General features: G+C 39.9%; 1 protein-coding gene across 2 annotated transcripts in view; it reads right to left on the bottom strand.

Moving 5' to 3' along the window:
* Lpp (LIM domain containing preferred translocation partner in lipoma) overlaps positions 1–18180 on the bottom strand; it is an 847859-nt gene that overhangs the window by 33705 nt on the left and 795974 nt on the right. Inside the window, exon 14 of one of the 2 annotated variants that reach the window (XR_015441149.1) lies at positions 4900–9236. The exons of the other annotated variant lie outside the window; for it this stretch is intronic. The gene's annotated coding sequence lies outside the window, so the exon portion shown is untranslated. Of the gene's footprint in view, positions 1–4899; positions 9237–18180 lie in introns of those variants that run through there. 2 annotated transcript variants of the gene reach the window in all.

Raw genomic sequence — 18180 nt, forward strand, 5'->3', positions numbered from 1 at the left:
CTAAAACAGAGTCTTCAGGTTTATTATTTTTTAAATTACTAGTGGAAAAAGCTCTAGGCTGAGTGAGCATAAAGTCCAGGCTCTGATCACAGCTCCACACATCACCAGCCATATGTGTGTCGGTCTCTTCCCTTTTTTAGCCTGTAACTTCATCAGATGGGATTTGGACAATAATAATTAGTGTTCTGCTGTAGTTTGGACCAGAATTATCTCTCAGAGGGCCATGTGTTACAGGTTTAGCCCTCAGTTTAGGCGTATGGGAAGTTGGTAGAAACTTTAAGAGGTGGAGCCTAGTGGGAAGATTTAGGTCATTGGGTGTTCCTTAGAGGGGATTGTGGGACACCTGTCTTTTTCTCAGTTTTAGCCATGAAGTGAGGGTTTGCTGTACCATGCCCTCCCACCAAGAGGTGCTGCCTGCCCATGGTCCAAAAGTAACAAGCAAGCCAAACATGGAAAGTAAACCTTTGCTGTTTTAAAACTCATTATCTCAGGTTTTTTGTTACAGTGAGAAGGCATTGACACATTTTTACTATCTAAAGTGACATAGACATGAAAACTTTTTGAAAAACCATAAGGTCATATACAAATGTCAGCAGACAAGAAGGAAAGTAGTAGGCTGTAATAATTATTCATTCATTCATCCAACTAATAATATATGAATACCTAAACCAACCAGACTCTCTGCTAGGTTCTAGGGATTGCAAAGCAAACAGCATAGAGAAAATTGCAGCCTTCCTGGACTTTACAGTTTAGTGAAGAAGACAGGTACCAAATAACAATATAGTTAAATACATAATATAAAGTGTGTTATTTTCCATAAGGAAAAATTAAGGACAGATTAAATAATTATGATGGGTGACCTAGTTTATATTAGAATCCACGTGGAACAGGAGATAAAGGAATAAAGAAAAAATTTCTGAGATTTGAAGTATCCAGGAAGGAAACGCATTGTACAGAATACTCTTAGCAAAGGAAAAAAGCACATGCAAATGCATTGAGGTGGTAAAAGGCTCAGATGGCTGTTGGTGGCTTTGTTCATGCTTCCATGATAATGATCTCATATTTCTTTGGAGACTAGACCAGAACAATAGTGAATACTGACATACTAATTTTTACTGGGGCTAAGTATTCTGTCATCAATAAATGATTCCAATTTAGAAAGTCTCTATTCAAAGCAAATTCCTGATCTCTATCTACAAAGTGTGATTGAAGTGTGTGGTAAATATTTCTTAGAAAAAATCATTAGAATAAAATACAGATTGACATTAATCCCCCTTAAAATACTCCCTCTCACTTTGAACACATTTACTCCATCATTCTTGCCACTTTCTAAGGGATTTCCAAAGTCTTCTTTCATGAATGTCTTTATGAGCTATGATCAAAAATATGGTGAATGTTGCTCCTGTATGCCATCCAATGAAAAGGCAGGTTTGAAAAAACATAACAGTATGTCCTCTTCTACGTAATTCACCAGACCTGGCACCATGTGACTTCTAAATGATGGTAAAAGGTGAATGTTTTGAATCAATTCAGGACTTCAAGCCACCCCACAACAGTGCACCTAGAGACACACACCAAAAAAAGGATTTTCAGAACTGCTTAAGAAAGTGCCAAAAACAGTGGGGTCAGTGTGTTCCAAATAAACTAGTATTTTGAGGAGTATTAATGGTCTTTTAGTGTAATAAATTTTAAAAATTTAAACAATCATCACGTATTTTTATCAAAATTCATAGTTGGCAATTATTATGCCTGAAGGATATTTTAGACATCCTTTGACCTTTATGTTTCAAAGAGAAGGTAAGTTGGTTAAAATCAATTTTTTTTAAAGAAAATTGATAGACCAGGGTCCATTCTAAGAAAGATGAAGTAGAATCAAATGCAACAGGGGAAGAGCCTAAGATTATTGGAGCTGGAAATGAGGAAAAGAAGGACTTATTGTCTTAACCTCGCATCCCTACTCAAGTATCATATGTCAAAGTAGGGTTATACTCTTTAATGTACAGTACAGAGGGTCACTGTGGTTGGAGTTTGAAGGATACCAAACTGTCCCTCAATAAGTAAGAAAGAAATGAATAAAAGTGGAAGAGCTCTAATTTGCCAGGATAAAGAAATAGGTATTTCTCTAGACATCTCAGATGAACCATACCTTTAAATATATATTTCTTTTTCTTTTTTTTTTTTTAGTACCGGGGATCGAACTTGGGTCCTTGCACTTGTGAGGTAGGCAGCAGAACAACTGAGCTAAATCCCTGGCCCTAAATATACATTTCATAACTCTTTTGGAACATTTAGAAATGATTTGGGTGTTTTATAGGACCAATGTAACAGGTAATCTTTAAGGTCTTCTCCAGCCATTGGAAAAGACCCCCTTAACAGAAATATTTAAGAAACCATTCTCAGTTAAATGGAAATTTCATTTCCCTAAAGTATTAATAATTTAGAAGACTGGAATTATGATCAGGGGTAGAATATCTTTAATAACATCAGAGAGTAACAGAGTTATAGAGAGTTACTGAGAGTTTGGCAAACTATAGATGGTTCCTATAAGCCAGTTATCCATGGAGATAATTTTTCATTTATCTTCTGATCACTTAACTCTTTAATATGAGTTTAGAAGGAGGAGGAAGAAGCAGTCTAAGATACCTGGCCTGATTTCAAAGGTTCTGCATCCAACCAGGGAAAAGTTGACTTATACCTTCTGAAGGCAGATTATGACTGGGTCAGGAAAGAGAGAAATGGAGCCAGAGAAGGTTCTGAAGGTTGAGAAGTTCTGCACATAAAAGTACCAGGGCAAAGGAAGACATTTTAGTATGAGAAACACAAAAAGAAATTATCCATAAGAGAATGCATAATTGAGAAAATGCAAGAATCAACAGTCTGGAGGGAGGGGTGTGAGTTAGTTCGGTGAATAGTTAAACTGGAGCTTAACATTCATCTAGTAGGCCAGGAATTCTAAACCTCAATTTTCTCTTGGTCTTCTGAATATATGAGTACAGTATCTTACAGGTAAAAATGAGAGCTTTGTTCTGGGATGCCTTAGAATCTCTCTTTTCAGATCAGCCTGTGTTAAGAAAGAGTTTGGGCTATTATTTTTGTTGACTTAAGTAATACTGAGTCAAAAATTGGCTGGGTATGTACCTCAGTGGTAGAGCATGTGCTTACCATGCATTAGGGTCTGGGTCCAATCCCCAACATACACACACAAACACAAATTTTCATTTAATAGGATATAAAGTTTGATGGAGATATTGGATATTCACGGTAATGGGATTTTGAAAGATAACCTATGCTATGATGAATTCTCTCTTAACTTCCTGCAGCAATTATAACCCAGATGAGAGCTTAAAAATTTAGATAATGTTACTGAACATCTACTGTCTGCCAACTATTGTAGTAAATGCTTTATCTTCAACATGAACCTGTGTAGTGAGTGCCATTCTCATCTCGCAGAGGAAGAAAAGACTCAAAGAAGTTAGTTGTTGTGTTTACATCACACATGGACTCACTTATGGAGTAAACATGTATCAATTAAGCACCTTTGACCTAAGAGGAGCTACAAAATGTGTACCTATTCCTTCATCTGCCTAGTGCAACCTTCCAGAAACAGTGTCCAGTTTCTCCTTGAATTTTCTTCCTACATGTAGTCTATCTACAGGTATCATTAAAACTTTCATTTTCTCATCTAATACCTATTTCTTCATTGTAACCATGGTAAACTGATCTTGTATATGGGATTGGGGACTTACACAAAGTTCAAGATGAGGCCTAATCAATAGCTGAAAGCTCTAAAAAGAACAATTTAGGAACTATGATTGGCCAGATTTTTCCAGCTGGAGGAAATTCATGGGGAAAGGGAAAACTGAACTGATGCTGTGAATAACAGCAGAGACACAAGTTGGAGAATGGGTCCTCATAGCAGTCATAGCTCAGCTCCATTGCTGTAACTTTCCCAAGGATTGAGTTTGCATTTTTCCTTGGACCCTCTGAACATATTTCAATATCTTTCCAAAAATTATTTCTGCCTAAGCTTGTGTTTGTTGGTGTTATTGCTGATTTGTTTCTAGTAGCTTGTTACCATGCAGGACATTGAAGACACAAAGATAAAAATCACAGGGTCCCTGACTTGTGGTATGTAAGAAGTGTTACATAAGGACACATATCATGGCCACATGGAATCACTGTCGGTGGCGTAGGGTAGTACATGGCCTCTTGAGTATATAGCCAAGTCATCTAACTACCATTTTCCCTTACCAACCCTCCTGTGCAAGATCTTGATCTACCTTCTATTGTTCTGGGTTTTTCAGGCTAAGAATTCTGATATGGTAATAGTATAGGCACCATAGTTGTTGATATCCAGAAGTATCTCTTCTGGATATTTCTCCAAAAGAGTTAATGTAATCATATTAAAGCAATACATGCATACCCACTTAAATTCACAATAGCTAAATTATAGAAGCAGTCAATATGTTCATTAACAGATGGATGGATAAAGAAAATAAGGTATATATACACAATGGAGTATTGCTCAGCCATAAAGATAGATAAACATGAGTTGTTTGTAAGAAAATCAATGGCTCTTGAGACCATATGCTAAGTTAAATCAATCAGACATAGAAGGTGAACTATTGCCTAGTTTTTCACCTATGAGAAACACAAAATACAAATAATTTAGAGAGTAAACATAAAAGAGAGATGGTAGGAGACAGGGAAGTAGACTTTGTGAAGATAGGAAAGGGATCTTATAAAGGAAGGACAGGAGAGAGCAGAAGGTGAAGTGGAAATAAAAACTACATGCAACATGTATATGTACCAATTCCCCAAGATGAATGTAATTATTATGTAATATACACATGCTTAATAATATTAAAAATTTATTTGCAAAGTGAAGACTATCAGAGATCTGAGGACATTTTCTGAAAAGGGCTAGGTAACAAGTATTTTGGGATTTGGAATATATAAGTTCTATTACATCAGTTAAACTCTGCTGTTGTCTGTTGTCATATAAAAGCAACCACAAAGAATACTGAATGGAACAGGCATGTTTATGTTCCAATAAAACTTTATTTACAAAATAGGCATCAAGCTGAATTTGATCCACTGGTAGCAGGTCACCAAGCCTAGCTGTAGGGGTCTTGAAGCAAACTGAATTTAAGAACCATAATGTGTAACTGATGGGTATAAGTATATGTCGAGTGTTGTGGAAACCCAGAGGAAGCACCAAAATAAATTATAGGTATCAGTCAAAGAATAGGTCTGCAAAAGATAACACTTGAGCTATCTCTAAGCACAAAGAAGTGTTAACCAGAAAATGAAGGTAGGTACGCAAACATCATCATTTTCCAACCAGTGAGCTTTATGAGACCCTGGGATTCGAAGGACAACTGGTAGTTCCCCAATACTGTAGCAAAAGTACAATGTGCAGAAAGTAATAAGAAATGTGATAAAGCAGAGAAACAAGAATTAGTGAGAGAATAAAGAATTAAACACTAAGAAATTTCAACTTCATACAAAAGCTTTGGGGTTACCTGTTGTAATTGTAAGTGCAGCAGAACAGGCATCATCTAATTACCCTTTAAAAAAAAAGAGTTCTGCAAGGACGTTAGAAAATTGGGCCAGGGATTCCAGGTATGAAAACACAACAATTATTAAACTATGAGTTGATGCAGGCCTAAATTTAATCAATGAAGTCAACTTAGGTACTAGACTCAGCACGGTGCAACTTGGGGACATGCTATGTAGGCCCAATAGAAAAATAATTACCTCTAAGGAAAAGGAAAGAGAACACAGAGATTGTCACCAATTTGGAGCATTTGGAGAATGCCGAGCCCTTCTTAGTGCACGTTGAGTGAGATACTAGGAGACATTCCCGGTGGAAATGGAGGCGAATGAGCAGATGACTATGATGGTCGATTACCTTTTTACACCCGGCTGTTTATTACCTAAATCCCTGGGCCGCTGGTGCCGTCGGAAATGTCATTTCACAGAAGAGGAAACCAAGGCAAAGGAGAAGGCCAGGAGAAAAGCTTTTCAGTAGTAACCTGGCTGCATCTTTCACCTTCTAGCCTAAATTACAGAATTGGTAATTCCAAGAATGCAGGAGCAGGTGACAAGTCCATTTCAAAAGAGTGGGTGAGATGGAAAGGAAAGAAAGCTACGTCTGAAAGCTCAGGGACAAAGACATTTCAGAAATAGAGACAGTTCAGTCAGGGTGCTATATTCCTGCTCTACAGGTAGCTGACCTGAGTTCAAGCCTCAACTGTAGCTGCTGTTTTCTTGGAACAGTCATTTTAGCTGCCTCTGTGTTCTGTATCATCATCTGCAAAGTGAGAAGAATAATAACATCTCTTTCTTATGGTTATGCGTAGCAATTATAAAGATATACTTAAAAATGAGACCATACACATGGTAAATAGTGAATACTCATGAAACGTGTACAATTATCTTTATTATTCATGTGAAAAGGAAACCAAAAATCATGGTTAAAAAGGAAAAAGTGGGAAATGGTACTTTTCTACAAGTGAAGGAAAGAGAAACTTCTATCAGGCTGAAATGGTGGCACATGCGTGTAATCTCAGGACTCTAGGGGGCTGAGGTAGGAAGATCAAACGTTGAAGCTCAGTCTGAACAACTTAACAGCTTAGTAAGACTCTGTATCAAAACTATAAAACATTAAAAGTGGTCTGGGGATGTGGCTTAGTACAAAGGCTCTAGTTCAATCACTACTACCACAAAAAAGAAGAGAAGAGACAAGAAAAGAGATGAGATGGGAGGGGAAGGGACCAGAAGGGAAGGGAAGGGTCAGTTGTCTGAAACACAGAGACAGCTTTTTCCCTGCTCAGCTGCACAAAAAACAAGGAATGGCTGCAGTGATAACCCTCATCGCATATTTCTCTCTGTGCAGCAGCAGATAGAGTCTGTTGTTAAGAATAAGGCAGGGTGAGGGATATATATAGATATAGAAACATTCTATATTATCTTTGCAACTCTTGTGTAAATCCAAAAATTCTTGCAAAATAAAAGCTTTTTTAAATTAGAAAAAAAAAGAATAGGGCAGAACTTTGGCCCGGGATTTAGCTCAGTGGTTCCGGTTCCTGCCTTGTAGGTGCGAGGTCCAGAGTTCAATCCCTGGTACCAAAAAAAATTTTTTTTTTAAAAAAAGAATAGGGCAGAAATTTGAGTCTCTAGGGAATCTAAAATGTCTATTGTAAGGAATAAGAGAAGATCAAAACTGTAGAGATATAAAAAAATTAATAGGTAGCTCTGAAGGCCAGATCAAGTGTAGAGAATCATGCGTTTATAGCTGCTCTAACACATATGGTGGTATGATTTTGCCATCTGGCTCAGTGGTCTAGGTGCAACAGTAGAGAAAATTGAAAATTCAACAGTGGATCCAGATTCAAAAACTACCATGGTCAGGGAAGAGTTATAATCTAGGCAAGAGAATGGTCTTCCTGGGTAGAGATAGTTAGACCCGAAGAATGAAATAGGTTGCTAGGTGGAAGAAGGGAATAAAGACAGCCCAAGGGATATAGAAGACATCTGAGGACAGGTGAAAAGCACAAAGGATGGAGAAATAGTGGTTTGAGATCAGCAAAGGAGATCCTGATATTTGTGACAGTCAAGGACTTGGATAACTCTGGTTTCCTAGAGGAGGCATGGGGAAGGGGAGGGAGCTACAGGATGTGTGCAAAAATCCTCAGCAAATGTGGAGAGAGGTTAAGAGGTCTCTGATTAACAATAAGGGGGCTGTGGAATGTGGAGGCCAAGAATGGTTCTTTCAGAGAAGGGGGGAATTGAAGGAAGAAAAATATTTTGCAAGCAGCAAAGTGGACTATAAGAAATGTTTCATTGCTCTCCCTTTAAGATAAGGTTTTTTTAAAACAACAACAACAACAACAAGTATTAGAAGTCTATGTAAGAAGATTTCCAGACAAGCAGGACTCCCTGGGAAGGTCTGGTTTCAGTTAGGGAAGAAGATATAGGAAGAACCCTAGAAAGACACTAAAAATATGGGAGTTTGTTGGCATGGACAAACAAGCACCGAAGATAGACGCAAAGGGTCGGGGTGGGTGCAGGAAAGAAAGGAGGAGGAATCAAAGTGCAACACGGATGTGCCCAGAACACTGTAACGACCAAAGGGCTTAGTTGCCAAGGAGAGCTGGGATCTGAAACCTGGCAGAGAGGGGAGCCTTCAAATTTCCAAAAGAAACTTTGGAATAAAGTTGTTTTGATGCTAGAAAACCATGGCATTTCCTCAGGGTTCCAAACACCACACTGTGAAAATACGATGCCTCCAGTATGATGTTTTTCTGAATGTGCAAGGCCAGATTTTCTTTCACCAGAAACTTAGCTCTTGCTAGAGGATGGATGAGAGGGCACAGCTCTCTCTTGGTGATGCCAACCACTGGCTGAATTGCTCAAGCAAGCTGAACAAACTCCTCGCATACCCAGTGATGCTTACATTCTAATCCTAATCTGAAGAAGCATATGTCTGTGCTTTCTGCACCATTCTGCCTTAAATAAAGCAAACTACCAATAACTATTTTAGCTATTTTTCAGGGCCATTATGGAGAGCAAATGAATTAATATTTGCAAAAGCAATAAACTTCAAGCAGAGACTGTATAACTATTAGTCATTACTGTTACCAAATAATTCATTGCGTGACAGTTTGAGACATACACTAGAACCAAAACATAAAGTGTTACACAGTAGGGTGGAGGTCAGGGTAGCCAGGAACCATGAAGAGTGATTTGGGAAACATTCTTGGAGGAGGTGAGATTGTAGCTGGACCTCAAATGATGTGTTTCATTTTCCCCGTTGATACCCTCCCTCTACATCCTCAGACATACCCTTGGTATCTCCATTTCATCAAAGCAGAAGGAATCCGGCCTTCAGGAGAGAATGGATCTGCCCAGGCCTCATAAAGCCAGGTGAAGCCATGTGTGGGATGGCAGACTAAGGCTTACCAACCTCACCACCAGTTGTCTTCCCCCAGCAATAACACTCCTCTCCAGGCCCTGGGTCAGCTCCTAGGGCCTGACCTCTTTTCCAAGCCTGCAATCCGCCTGCTTATTGGGCTTCACCGCCTACAGCTGGATTTTGTTTTTTACTTGGCTCCTTCTTCTTAGCCATTGCCATTTCAGACCTCTGTTCCTGATTCTTGACAGTGAATATAGCCAAGCCCCTTCTCTGAGTCCAGCCCAAGGCACAGCAAATGTATTTAGGCATCTCAGACCTAGGAGAGACAAAGGATAGATGTCCATCATTGGACTTCTGATACAGGATTCAGCCAAGTCTCCACTATGAGTTTGGGATTCAGATGAACAGGGCAGGATGAATGAATTTATAAGAACAAGGTGAAGAAAGACCTCAGCAGGGTGGAAAAGGAAGAGAATGAGCTTTCCAAATAGAGGTTAAAGGGCAAGCAGATCTGGAAATAGTAGCCCTCTTCCCCAAGTATCCATGGTCAACTTTCTTTCCATGTTGTGCAGTTGAGCTACTGTGGAACTCTAAATCAGACTCACTGCTTACAAAGTTTTAATCCACCTATGAGACCTGGCATATGTAGAGCTAGAAATCTGCCCCTCCTGGCACGTAAGAGAAACACAAAGAAACCTTTCCCCAGATTTCCCCAGATTTTCATGCTGCAGATTTAAGGGTGAGTCTCCATCGCCAGAAGATAGAGCCTTCTTAGAAGAATAAATAGGGTTAAAAAAAAAAAAAAAAAAAAAGCAGCAGCAAGATTGATTCTCCGTATTGCCCATTCTCACCCGCTGCTGCCTGGCCTGACCCCACACTCCCTTCCACCCACAACTCCTCCTACTCCCCAAGGGGTGCCATTGTGGAGCCAAAATCCACTTTGTCAGCACAAGAGCAGCCCTGCCTTCTCTTGCTCCACATGCCATGTGACCCTGGAGAACCTCCAGGGCGTATTTCATCTGGCTTCAGCACTGAGAGGTCACAGTGACCCAAAGCTTCCTGTATTCTCAGGCTGGCCAGTGCCTGCCAAAGCCAGCCATGGTGAGGAACGGAGAGAGGCTCTTGGGGGAAGCTGACCAAGTGTGGTGCTGGCCACCGTCCTGCCTGCCAGAAGACAGTAGCACTGGTTTTCCACTGCCGGCCACTCATCACGCTTGGCAAGCTTTTTTCCTTCCCTGGGACCAAGTCAACAAACTGAGACCAGAAGAGCTGCAGCCCTGGCACGCAGGGCTGAGCCATTTCTGTTTGTTTGCACAACACAGGCAGCAACTATGCTCAGACATCCCCAGAGACTGATTTCCCACCTGTCCTATCTGCTGGGTTCTGCAGTGTGGCAAGTGTTTGTTCAGGACTCACAGGAATTGCTTTTTCTTTCTTTGTTTTTTTTCCTGCGTAGGAAAAAATAGCGTTATAAAGACCAGAGTCTTTATCTTGAATTTTGCTTAGGGTCAAAGGCAATGAATGTGAAACTCTAAGGCTGGGAAACTATTTTAGTATCGGTTTACAGGGTCCCCTTCTATGCAAGAATCATAAAATTTTAGGGCTCGGAATGATCATAAGCCATCCAAGCCAGTGGTTCTTCGTTCAGTTCAGTAAAGGCCTTTTAGTGATTGGTGAAAACCACCTACTCGCTGCAGTAGGAAAATAACCACAGCCACTGGTGATCTTGATCACAATTATGGGAGTGCAGGGAGTCCCAAAGCCCACCTTGGGACTTTCTCATCTGCCTCCGGTCCTGCCTGTTCACCTCTCAGCACACTGGTGTCGCAGAAGGGGAACTGGGAGCCCACAGAGGACAGCGAGTCTTCAGGACAAAGCTACTTGGGGCTTCCTTTCCCAGATCTCCTGACTCATAGCCTTCTTCACAGGTTGTGTCATGTGCTACCACTGTGAGCCCCCTCTTCCTTGTTTTATTTATCTTACAGCTCCTCTTGGGGTTTTTTCCCTCTTCCTATGCTCTCTTCTTTAGTTTGTTTCTATTTAATCTTCATATTCTTGTTCTTTGTATTCTACTTCTTCTTTCATTTTCCCTCATTCTAAACTCTTATCCTTTTGTTTTCTGCCCCAGGGCCTCAGGCATCCAATCAATGGATCAGTCTTAGTTCTGTGGACCGTTTGGTCAAAGGATATGATGCAGAATGAAAAGGGCAGAATGAAATTGCAAGCACTGATATTGAAGAGAAAAATCCTGTACCTCTCTCTAAAGATTCTATTTCAGATTAGTGCAAATGGGTCATTTTGTACCATAATGGCTAAAGAAAAGATGACTATAGAAAGGGATTGAAACACAGCAACCCATTTTGTTAAGGGTGGTTCTCCAAGTGTGATCTGAGGACCCTTAGGGATTTCTGAGGCCTTTTCAGGGGGTCCACATATCAGTGTAATATCACAAGGTCAGAATTATTTTCAAAATAAATCATATTATCTGTTGTCATTTACACTGAAATGTAAAAACAGTGGTGGATGAAATTGTTAGAGTATTTGAGCTGCACCCTTCATTGTCATGAACAAATAGAAAAAAACAGTGACTTTTTCATTAGAATGCCATTAACAAAGAAGTTAAAATTATTATTTATTTTTTGAGGTTTAGAGTCCTGAGTGTATATCTATTTATATTCCATGACAAAAGAGAAAATGTGCAGAAGCACTTTTATGAGCTGAAAGATAATAGTTGTCTCAAGGAAAAGTGTTTATACAATTGAGATGTAAACCATATTACTCACTTTATTCATGCAACATTGTATCTATTTGGAGGAATAACTGACAAACAGTGGTAATTTAAACCTGGGTACTTTGCATATATTTTCTCAGCAATGAACAAAGTGAGGCTTCCACTTCAAGGGAAAAATAGTGATACCACTTACAAATCATAAATTCAAACTTATAATAAAAAAATTAGCTGGTAAAATAAAGGTGTATCCATCACCATGAACTTAACAGCTACCAGATACAGTAGTGCCTCGGTTTACAAACTTAATTTGCTTTACGATTTGGGGGAAGATTGCTGCGTTTGTGTTTGTGTGGGGAAAATGGCCATGGTCGTGTTTGTCACCTGATACGGAGTTTGCGAACAGAAGCAAAATTTTGCTGGGTGCTTTTGTGTATGAACAGAATTGTTTGCAAACAGAAGAGTGTGTGAGCCAAGCTACTACTGTACTTAAAATTTTTCCGATATTAAAATATGTGATTAAACTGAACTTTGGAATGAAATGTGACAATGTGCTAAAAATTGATAGAAACCAGTGAACCAATATTTTCCGAATGGCCGATACATAATGTTACAACACCATGCATGGGGAAAATACTTATGTAAAATACAAGACAGAGTAGCAGATTTTAACATAACCTAGTATAATACTGTTTTATTACAGACAGCTAAATTAATTAGAAAATATTATAAGGCAGTTAGGCAGGGCTGAGCCCTCACCACAAAAACAAAACAAAACAAAAACAAAAACAAGAAAAACAATTGAGACACATTACTAAAACTTCACAATTTAAAAAGGAGGAACTGGGGCCAGGATTTAGCTCCTTGGCGTCACACCTGCCTGGCAAGTGCAAGGTCCTGAGTTCAATTCCCAGTACCAAAAAATAAAATAAAAAGGAAGAACTACTATACCCACATACTTCCCCTAGGGATGAATAGCACTGATTGATATTGTAAATGAGGGTGATCCCCTGCATTCCTTTTTGTTCCTTTGCTTGCTATGCGACTTGCTTCCCTATTTGATCCCCATTTAATCAATATTACCTGAGTGTCTATACCTGTTGAAATCTTATTGGCTGATTATAGTTTTGTCCCACCTCATGATTTCCTATTGGATCAAAATTACCTAAACAGTGATACCTGTAACCTTATTAGTTGACTGTAGTTCTGTCTCATCTTGTACCTGCCTCACCTCATGGCTTTACTCAATAAGACACCTTCAGAAGTGAGGTGGGTTTCTGGGTGTCCCCTTCAATCCCTCTCAGGCAGGAGCTGTCTTTCCCTCAGTAAATATTCCCTACTCTTAACCTCTGTTGTTCCTAGAATTCATTCTTCGATTTTTGAGAACACAAACTAGTGTTTTGGATATCTAGTAGGTTGGGAGTTATGATATTTCCCTCATTTGGATTATTTTGCTTGTTTAGATTACTTGGTACCCTATATCAGTTTCAGATTCCATAATGCAAATAATCTTTAAAAAATTACCACTTGTCAAATTTTGATGTAGTAGCACAGAAAAAATATCTACAATTATCTCAAAATTCTATTAAAATGTTCCACCCTTTTCCAACTACTTATCTGTATAAAACAGAGCTTCCTTCAACTAAACAACATATTATTGCAGTTTGAATATAAAAAGGAGATAAGAAAATTAAGCCAGACTTTGAAGATATTTGCAGAAATGTAAAATAATACCAATTTTCTTTTGGAAACTGTGAACTAGTGAATTTTTTCTGTTTTGATTCCTAATACAGCAAATATGAATAGATGTAACTCATGTAAGCAAAAGCCCTTTGCAGCCCTTAATATTTCTAAAGCATCCACTGAAGATCTGAGGCCACAATGTTTGAACAGTGCTGTAGACTGTTCTAAAGGGAAAAAAAGATCAGTCAGTGTAACAATAACTGCTTAATAAGGGTCAGGCTCAGTGCTGAGCACTATGAGGAATCTGACTCTTACAGTGCTCACGCTTCATGAGAAGATAAAATGTGGAGATCAATTGCTGCTGTACATGCCCAAGAGTACCACACAAAAGAAGAGCCAAAGTACTGCTAGAGATCTACTCAAGCAGAGGGAATAGGGGCTAGAACATCTTCACAGAGGAGGTAACAGTCAAGAAGGCTGAACTGAAGCTGAGTCTCCAGGAAACAAAATCTCAGAGGTACTGGAGCCAGGGAGGACTCAGTTCCTGCTAACCAGAGGGTGTGCTGAGTGAAGAGCAGGTACGGTAGGCAAGCTGGTTCTCAAGAAATGTTTGTTGGATAAATTCACATATAAAAGAATGATCTACTGAGTCATGGGTTACTTTGTCTCTGTATTATTTCAGAAAATTATGTAAATTAAACTATTAGAAGCCAAGAGAAATGAAATGCTTGATGTCAAGCCCAAATCAGAGGAAGACTGAGATACGACTAAACTCCTTGCCTGGCTCCAAAGCCTTTTCACCAGACACTTGCTTCTCAAGCCAGGCACTGCCTAAGAGCCCTCCATCCCAACTTGAAAATGACACTGGATGAATAAGGAGGAGTCAGACTAAGTCTCGAAACCTATCATTTGAAGGCTGTGAATACTTACTCCCTGCTAGGAGCAGTGGGGATTCAGAAATGGAAAAGACACTGTTTCTGTCCTGACAGCCCCTTGAACAAGACACAGATGCAGAAAAAACCCATCTGACCATGACCTAGCTAGCACACTGCTCTCCTAGGTACAGAACCCAGAGGGGAGCTTTCCCCAAAGTTGTTACAGCTTCCCAGAGAGAACAGAGAAGTTGGGAGTGATGCAAGAGATTGTTGTTGAATGGGGCCCGATTAAACTCGAAACACTAATTCATGAAATCAAAAGATCCTGAATATCAGTGACTCTATCTTATTTGCCTCTGATTACCAACACTCGACTCAGAGCCTGACAAGGCACAGTTTTCAGTGCTGTGGCCTGAGACTCCCACTCTCTCTTCACTCACCTTTTGAAATCTTCCCAGTCTTTGTTACCTAAATCTGCCCCTAGCCAGCCACTCCCCTGAACCTGCAATCAAAAGGTAAAATATACTCGTTTTCAATGCAGACAGAGCCTTGTAGGTTTTTGAAAAATGAGACAGCAACCACTGAAGCTCAAGTCTCTGCTTTACCTCTACACAACCTCTGCCGCATCGGCATCTCTCAGCAGACAGGGGCCTGAAGAATTGCATCAGTACCCCAGTCGTGAGCCAGACTCTCGGTAAGGAAGGCTGCAATCAATACACATCATGCAAGACTGATATGATCCACAAAGCTGATGCCAATCATTTCTTAAGGTTGTGCATCCTGCTTCTTCAGAATGGATGGACCCACTCCCTGCCTCCACCAAAATGAGAAGGAAGGCTTTGGTGATGGATGATAGCAAGAGGATTACCACCCCTGACAAGCAGTGTTTATGTGATTCTCTCATCTCCTCCGCCCACAATGGCATGCCCAGATACTGAGCACAACCTAGCACCTGTAAAATCACCCACATTTAAGACATCTCCTCATTGGGAGATTGGGTGCCAATAAAAATGGCACTGAGAATTAATTGTGACCAGGTGAAGTTTAGTTGTGTGGCTCACATAGCTGTGTTAGTCAGAGCGATTGATGCAAACTTAAGAGCAGACAGGAAGCAGAGAGGAGGCGGGGGGGATTTCAGTAGGATAAATAGCAAATCCAACTCCAGGCTCAAAACAACCTAGGACTTGCTAGAGCACTGTTTAAAGGGGATTGTGGAGCATGTGAAATAGATACCTTGTGTCCATAAACAAAGATTTAAAGGTAGACAGACAATGTGTTGTAGTACAGTGGTGCCTGGGTTCACAAACGTAATTCATTCCATGTTTCTGGGGAAGATGGCCACATTCGAGCTCATCACTGAAGCAAAATTTTGCTGAACATTGCTGTTTGCAAACAGAAGGGTTCCTGAACTGAGATATTACCGTACTCTATTTTTTAAAAGACATCTGTCTATAAGACTCAAATGGTCTTTAAACTGGATTTCACAGACTTTTCTTTATGCTCAAGCCTAGGTCAAAGCTCATGGTAGCAACTCAGTCCATTTTTAGTAAGATTCAAAAGATAAACTGAAAACTGAAAAATTGATTTAAAATAGAGGTACTCTTGAACAAAGCCAATGTTCTAGGGCTGCTGTGACCCTGTCCTTTCTGTCAAGCTACTTTGTTTTCCCAGAGTAATTCTGCCTGATCTTAAGTAAAGACAAAGCGGCCCATAGAGACACGGTAAACACTAAAGAAACAGATTTTGATTAAGTACAAGAAATGAAGAGTGTTTTTCTTTTGCAAAATAAATGCCATGAAAAACAGGAGGAAACATTTTTAGAGTAAGAGCCTCAAAGTTTTCAGAAATTGGGATGAGAGGCCTAAACTCAACCTATCAATGGCTTCACCTGTCCTTCTCCTTGTCCATGCAAGCTTGACAAGGAAAGGAAAAAATTCTGGAGATGAAAGATCACATGACACTGCAAATTCAAGTAAGTTCATTGCTGATACTGAAATGGCTCTTCTTTGACCTCTAGTTACATATTGTTAATGACATTCCTGTAAATCTACAAAATAAGAGGCAGTTTTATCCAGATTGCAGAAATGATCTATACAATACAGAACAAGGTGTCTCTTCAGTAAGTTTACGAAAATCTGCTTCTTTGGAAGCCAATATTAATATCCCCCCTATTCTCCTGGGTCAGATCTGTAAGGTCATTCCAGCCAGGGCTCTCTCTGCGTGTGGAAGGCTACTCAGTTAATCCTGTTTGCAGAGATTTGAAAGCGTTGACAGAAGGTCAGAAAATAAAACCAAGCAAAATATGGTTGAATTCCCCACTGTTGCGCAAGGTTAACCTTCACTCAGTTTTCCTTTTCTCCCTTGTATATTTAATCACTCTCTCCTCAAATCTTTTCCTTTTTTTCTTTTGTCTTTTCACTCTTTTTCTCCCTTTACCCTATCTCCACTCCCCATTACAGAGTTTGGTTTTAGGGTATTATCCAACTTGTTCAAGTATCTGGGCTATTTTTTCTAAAAGTATGTCTATACATTTAGCATCCTTCCATTTACCTGAGAAGTAAAGAAAGAAAAGAGTACTCAGCTAGAATATAAATAAATTGTTTTCATCAATTCCAGAAAATCAGAGGGCACTAAAGGCAAGGAGAGGAAGAGTCGATGTTTTACAAGTTTTAAAAAGACTTTGACAAGTTGTGTCCATTAAACAAGTTAGTACATGACCAACATTTTCCAACAATATATTGCATGAAGGAAATACTCAAAAATATTAACTTTGCTCTGATTTTGGTCAGCAGCAGCAGCATCTCTGCAAGTCAGCCCTCCCTACCAGATTGTGATGAGCCCCGCCCCTCCCCTCCCTGAACGGCTGCATTGCCAAAGACAAGGGCAGTGGCATCTCTGAGGTCAGCCAAGAGCAGGGTAGAATCTCCACCAGGCTTGCTCAGGGTGCAGGGTCAGCGGCACCTCTGCCCCTCATTCAAGGTCACAGGTCACGGGCATAGCTAAGCCACAGGTCACTGTGACGTCAAAATCTTTAAAGAGAAGAAAAGAAAACAATTCGAGTGTGACTTACCAGACACAAGCATCAAAGTCAAAGATTAATATAGAATACAGGAAAGATATTTAAGATAAATATCTTCAGGAGGACTAAAGGGGACCTCACATCTCTGAAGAAGCAGTTGCCAGGGTTCTGCTGCTCAGAATGTGGTCCACAGACCAGCAGTTTCCTCATCACCAGGAACTTGTTAGAGGCACAGTAGCTCGAGCCTTGTGGTGGAATGACTAGAAAAGAAGCTTCCTTCTCACCAGACTCACAGAGGATTTGCACACTCGTTTCTCGTGGAGAAACACTGAACAGTGGCCTTGGCATTTGAAAGTTTGGTTACTAAAAGTATCAGTAGCCTGATATGGTGGTACACACCTGTAGTCCCAGTACTCTGGGAGGTTGAGGATTCCAAATCCGAGCCCAGCCTGGGCAATTTAGCAACTTAGCAAGAGCCTATCTCAAAATTAAAAATCACAGTGGGTAGAGTGGTCTTGGGATTTAGCTCAGGGCAAAAAGCCCCTAGGTTCAGTCTCAAGCACTGCAAAATGCAATACAATATACAATACAATGGCTGGAGATGAAGCTCAGGGCAAAGACTCTCAGTTCAATCCCCAGTACCACAAAGCAGTAATCAAATTCTAAAAAATTAAAGACTGCAAAGCAAAAAGAGGTGTGGCTGAATTAAAAATTAATGAGTTAGAAGACCTATTTGACATGTCATCCTTTGGTACTACATCGGCACTCTTGATGACAAAACTAATTATTAAGAGAAAATAAAGGAGAAAATGTTTACTTAGAGTCCTACACTTAGCAACTAAACTACCACTCGAATAAAAGAACAAAATAAAAACATGTTTAACACTCAATGCTTGAGAAAATTGCACCTGCAGGCCCTTTAAACACACACACACAAACACACACGCACACACAT

The sequence above is a fragment of the Heterocephalus glaber genome, unplaced genomic scaffold (assembly GCF_053883595.1).
Source record: "Heterocephalus glaber isolate CG9 unplaced genomic scaffold, H.glaber_assembly_v1.0 deba00001504, whole genome shotgun sequence".
Lineage (NCBI taxonomy): Eukaryota > Metazoa > Chordata > Mammalia > Rodentia > Bathyergidae > Heterocephalus > Heterocephalus glaber.